Genomic DNA, 6,523 nt, shown 5'->3' on the forward strand with positions numbered 1-6,523 from the left:
TAAATGCTGCAGATTGTGTTGCTTTGGGGGACAGGAATAGCACCAAACACGGGGTCTGATATGAATTCAGCCTGCACTGTGTTTGAACTGCACTGTTGCCTATTTCTCCTTCAGATGTGTGTTTGTGGTCATTAATGCCTAAACTGACCCTGAGTTTAGCAGCCAAAATATACAGGCATGAGATTTACACCATGTCACGAGAGGGGCAGAAACAAGGTCTAAGCTGTTGACATCCTTCACACAGAAACCCGCATGTAAGAAAATAGGCCAAACTGGTACATTTATTACCATTTCACTTATAAACTAAGTCACGGAAAGTTTGCGACCTCTACTAGTAAAAGGAATACACCAAAAACAAAAGGACCAAAGCCAGAGCCCGTTTGGTTCTCTCTGATCCCAACTCCCATACAGGCGTACCTTGTGTTTTTGCCCTTTGCTTTATTAAACCTCACAGGTGTTGTGTTTTCTACAAATTGAAAGCAAGACCTTTCACCAGCACAAAGGTTATGACTCGCTTTATTATAATAATGGTTTCATTAGGTGGTTTGGAACCGAGCCCATGATATCTCTGTGGTATGCCGTACTTTCTTTTATTGACATCACTGTTTTAAGTGACATATTTCAGGTGTGTTTTATATCTCTCTATATTGTGTAAGCAGGGATGTGTACCGCTCTTTTACTTTCTTCCTTCCTTCCTTCCTTCCTTCCTTCCTTCCTTCCTTCCTTCACCTTAGAGCTTTGAAACATTTTAGAAAGAGTTGTTAGTGTTCATTTCCCTTTTCTTTGTTTGTGATAATGGGAACATTTCCACTATCCATCTTCTGGAAAATCACTCAGCTTTTCCAGTCAGCTGCAGTTCCTGCCTCATGGTGGGGAGGAAAGGACCCGCCACATACCACCTTGTAATAATGCATCAGAAAGTGCCTATTTGTGATGAGAAGCAAGGAAGCCTGTCCTTGTCCGTAACCACCATCCCTCCCTCAAAACACATGCATCCATCTCACCCGGTGTTTATCTCATTTCCTCATTTTATTCTGATTCAACAGCATCTTTTTTGAATGGGTTATTATCACCATCTCTGTTAGTAAATGGGATCTGACTACCCTGAGGATCCCCATGAATGAATACAAACTCTCCTATTCTACAAAGGGAAGAAATATGATTGCTGAATATTAATAGTCCACTAGAGATTAGAATTTAAGATTAGACAAGATCTTAATAATGCATTTATTATCCAAAGGTGAGGTAGGAAAGGGAGGAACAACGCAAGGAAAGAAATTAGAGAGGAAACTAATATATATTTAGTACTTATTATATCAGAGACAGAAGTTTTTCTACTTTTAAATTTTCAGTTTATGGGCTGTAACTATGTGAACAAGGTTATACTTCAATTAAAAGAGCCCACCACCAAAAGATGGAGTAAAATTAGGTCATTTTAGTCATTATGTTTCTTGAGTCATAGACAGGAAGACATCCATCCATGTGTTACTTTTGAGCTAATTTATGGTCATCATTAACTCCATCATAGTAGGTAAGTGCAAAAAATGTGCTAAAAAGGAAATACATAATGAGATGGAAAGTAGAGATAATTTTTATAATTTAAGAGTGATAAAGAAATGAATGAGTATTACATAAGTAGAAGGTATGACTCATTTTTTTGGTACGAATAATCCAAAGGACCTATCACAAATCATGAAATACTTGAAAGCCCTGTGTCTGTATCATTGAAATTAATGGGCAAGAGGTGAGAAAAAGTGATTATAAAAAATGAAATAGTTTTTGAGTGTGTGGTTCCAGCAGTTGTATTTAGCCTGACTCTCTTGCATACAGTACCAATGAAATAATTTTGAGGGGTAAGACCTGCAAACTGGCTTGCTTTTATTTTTTTATAATTTTTAATTCCCAGGTTCTTCTGATCTATAGGGAGTGTGTGAACCGCTGGGTTAGGAGTTCAGAAGTGAGACTGTGGGTTTGTAACTGAAAGAACTTTTAAACATTGAGTGTGCTAGTGCTGTGGATTTAGGATGGTTGCCCCACTCTTGTGGAGATTCCACAAGCTCAAAACCCCTTGGAATTTTTGCACATTAAAAACAGCGATAAGATAGTAAATGCTATTGTCATGTGCTGAGTTCCCTTTCCCCTTTTGTAGAGATCATTGAGAAAGTGGCTGTCTCATTCACACATTTTCATATAGATAAAACAATTATATTTTGGAAAAGACTACTACTTGAATATAAATCAGCAGAGAGGATAAGATTCTCTTTAGGTTTAAGTCATGTAAGGGAAAATGTATCTAGGACCACAAGCTAAGACCTTGGAGTCCCTTTGGATTTTAAACACATTGACGTTGATAATCCTTTTGCAAACGAATCCTTTGCAAGTAAACTTCTGCGTGGTTCCAGTACTTTCTCATAGATTATTTTATTTAATCCTCAAAGCAACTCTATAAAGTTGGTGTTATATTTTCTATTTTGATATTTGAGTTAACTAAGCCTATAAGAAGATAAGCTGACCAATGCCACAGTAAGGAATTTCAATCTGATTTTGATTTGAATCTAAAGCTAAGAATAATTATCATGTATCATGACATCTCTCATAAAACAAATACACGAGGGACACATGTACTTTATAGAAAAAAAATAATAAACTTTCAGTTAATAAACCTCAGGGTCTATGAGGACCTAAAATAACATTCTTTTTTAATTTTTTATATTTGTATTAATTTCAGAGAGGAAGGAAGAGGGAGAGAGAGATCGAAACATCCATGATGAGAGAGAATCATGGATTGGCTGCCTCCTGCAAGTCCCCCACTGGGGTTTAAGCCCACAACCGGGCATGTGCCCTTGACCGGAATCGAACCTGGGACCTTGCAGTTCAAAGGCCAACACTCTATCCACTGAGCCAAACCGGCTAGGGCTAAAATAACATTCTTTGCAAACACATTTAGACTATTCAAATATCTTAAAGAGTCATGCTTCAGCCCTGGATGGTGATGGGTAGTATCATTCACTCCCATGGTTTTTACTATTAACTATGTGTTGACATCCAGACCCACACTCTATCAAAGATGAAAACCAATTTCTCATTAGTCATTTCCAACTGGATACCCACCAGAAAACCAAACAAGAGATTATAGATTGAGCTAAACTTTTTCCTAAACTGCTTCTCCTATGTAGCTAAGTCTACTATTTAGTCACTCATAAGTAATCTGGAACTCACCCTAGGCAACCCCTATTCCCAACATGATGGGAGAAGAGCAGATCCCCAAAGGAAAGTTTATGCTGTTACTTAAAAAAAAATTGTTGGGTGAGCAACCAACAACTGGCTCATATTTCTTTTAGAATTTATAGTCTGTATTTAAATGTCCTTGTCACTCAAGTTCCAAAAATAATATGGCCCCTATCTGTTCTCAGTCTAGAAATTCTGTCTACTTTGCATGGCAAATACCTAAGTATTCTTTAAGATCCAATGGAAATATCATTTCTTAACATTGCCTTCCCTAATTCCACCAGGAAAGATTGCCCACTACCTCCTTTATGCCCTCATTAAATCCCCTACCTGTCCCTGTAATAACACTCATGAAGGCTGGTTGCACTGATTTCCTTACAAGTTGGCTTCCCTGGTTAAACTGGGTTGTTTTTTAAGCACTAATATAGGTTTATTAACCTGTGCATCCACCGAATATAGTAGCAGTGCCTAGAATACGTTGGAAGTTCAACATATATTTACTTTGAGTAAAAAACTGTTAGAAACGCACAAAGAGAATGAGATGTCAGGCCTATTTCTTATTTTCAAGCGCCTCTTGTGAAATAAAGTATGAATTAAAATTTTTATTACCTCTAGAGGTAGCTTTTTGCATTTCTCATTGTCTCCTGTTTAAATATATTGAAATCAGAAGTTTGATGTGAAGGAAACTATATTCTCACTCAGAAGCACAACTTTTTCTTATAAAAACTATTTCTGTTAGCTTTTTCTCCAATGTAATATTTTTTTTAGATACATTTTATTGATTTTTTACAGAGAGGAAGGGAGAAGGATAGAGCATTAGAAACATCGATGAGAGAGAACCATCGATCAGCTGCCTCCTGCACACCCCCTACAGGGGATGTTCCCACAACCAAGGTACATGCCCTTGACCGGAATCAAAGATGGGACCCTTCAGTCTGCAGGCTGATGCTCTATCCACTGAGCCAAACCAGCCAGGGCTCCAATGTAATCTTTTACTATATGTACCCTTGGCCTTCACTTATGTTCCTTTATATTTTCTTTTCTTTTTTTCTGGGGGTGGGAGAGTTTCTTTTTGGGTCTTATCATTATGAGGCTTGAAAGCCCTTCCCCTGTCTACAACAAGGCAAATAATTGGAAACATAGCTTCTGTAGGAGACCCAATGGGAAGGAAAATGAGACCTTTGTCAGGGTTTCTCTCTGTGTGTCTCTCGTCCTTTCAGGTTTAAATGCATACACTCTCTTGGGCCGTTAAACGTTTTCTTTGGTGTTTGGTGGTTTAAACCAAATATTCCCTCTGGGCATTTTAATCTGCAAATGCACAGTGCATAAATCACTGTACCACACAATTCTATACTGGAGAAAAAAATGGAAAAAGTTGTTAACATTGCCATTGCACAAAAGTGAAAAACAAGGAGAAAGTAAATCCAAAGTACTTGTTTAATTACCGTGCAAAGTTGCTAAAAGCCTGGACCTGAGCCCAGCATCCGGAGCTATTGTCAGTTGAGGAGCTATTGCAAGGTCCTCTTTATCATTTTATGGATTGGCTACGTTTTTAATTTTTTTCCCCAATTTTCTCAGCAATGACTAATTAGAGGCCAAATATGCATAAACTGGTAAACTTCTACAGAAAAGTGGAGTTTCACTTGAATGTTTAAAAAATGCACAGACAGCCCTAACTGGTTTGGCTCAGTGGATAGAGCATCAGCCTGTGGACTGAAGGGTCCCAGGTTCGATTCCGGTCAAGGTCATGTATCTTGGTTGCGGGCACATCCCCAGTAGGGAGTGTACAGGAGGCAGCTGATCGATGTTTCTCTCTCATCGATGTTTCTAACTCTCTATCCTTCTCCCTTCCTCTCTGTAAAAAAATCAATAAAATATATATTTTTAAAAAGTAACCAAAAAAATGCACAGACAATCCATGTAAAACCCTGTGATCCTGACCTAAATCTCCACCTCCTTCTAATTTCTCTCCACCTTGGAATCACTGGGTTGGAAAGGGATCTGGAAAGATTATTCACATCATGGCTAAATCCAGGCTTTAGTCAATAGAACCAGGTGAACATTTATACAGAAAGCAGGATGGGGCAGGGAAATGTGCACCACGCCTGGAATCGCACATTCAGTCACTGGCTGTGTGACCTTGCATAGTCATTTGAGTCTCAGCCCTTCATCTGTAAGAACTAAAACAGGGACAATAATAATTTTGTCATCATAAACTATTGCAAGGATCAAAAGAGATTATTACACATAGTAACACATAATATGTATTGTGTATTGTATTGATATGTATATATGTATATATACATTAATTATAATGTGCAAAATCCTCCAGTCTCCCTCAGCAGCTTCATCCAAAGACAACTGCACCTTGTAGTCAGAAGTTTTCCTTATGTCTTATTGAAATCCTTTATTCTAAGATTTGAATTAATCCAGTCAAGTAGTAATAAGAAGGTAGCTTCGTATAATTTCTTGATGCCCCAATGTGTGAAGAAAGAGCATTTCATTTTTGGCAAGTCTCCCTGTGCTTTTCTTACCATCCTTACCAGTCTTCACCAGTCCTCACCACTCATGGGGCATCCTAGACTTCCTGTCAAAGTAAAGATATCAAGCCCTGAACCCTGAAAGGTGAGATAATATTACTTCAGTTCACCAAATACCACTTACTACCATAGGAATAAACTCCATAATTCAGAGGAATAAATCTCTAATGACAGAATTTAAGCCAATAAGATACAATGTTTATTAAGCCCACATTTTTGTTATGTCTCTCTATAGTCCCTCTTCCTTTTCAAGTTTATATTTTATATTTTGCCTATTTAAACTTACAATTATAAACATGATTAAAATTTCTAGTGTGCAGTAATTTTTATAGCGTCTAGCTAAATAGTGTAAGGAAATTATTTGATTGACTTCACTCTCCCCACCCCCGCAAAGCCCAGAAAGCTGCTGATTGCCTGCACTGTTTTGTTGTTGTTGTTGTGTATGTGTTGTTGTTTCTTTGTGAGATAGAGCCTATTTAAACTTTCAATTATAAACATGATTAAAATTTCTAGTGTGCAGTAATTTTTATAGCGTCTAGCTAAATAGTGTAAGGAAATTATTTGATTGACTTCACTCTCCCCACCCCCGCAAAGCCCAGAAAGCTGCTGATTGCCTGCACTGTTTTGTTGTTGTTGTTGTGTATGTGTTGTTGTTTCTTTGTGAGATAGAGGTTGTAAAAATCCCAAGAAGAAGGAATGTGAAACTTTTCTTCTCATCTAAAATGCACCTCATCCAAAGAGAATCAAGTTGGAAG

The sequence above is a fragment of the Myotis brandtii genome, unplaced genomic scaffold (assembly GCF_000412655.1).
Source record: "Myotis brandtii unplaced genomic scaffold, ASM41265v1 scaffold176, whole genome shotgun sequence".
Lineage (NCBI taxonomy): Eukaryota > Metazoa > Chordata > Mammalia > Chiroptera > Vespertilionidae > Myotis > Myotis brandtii.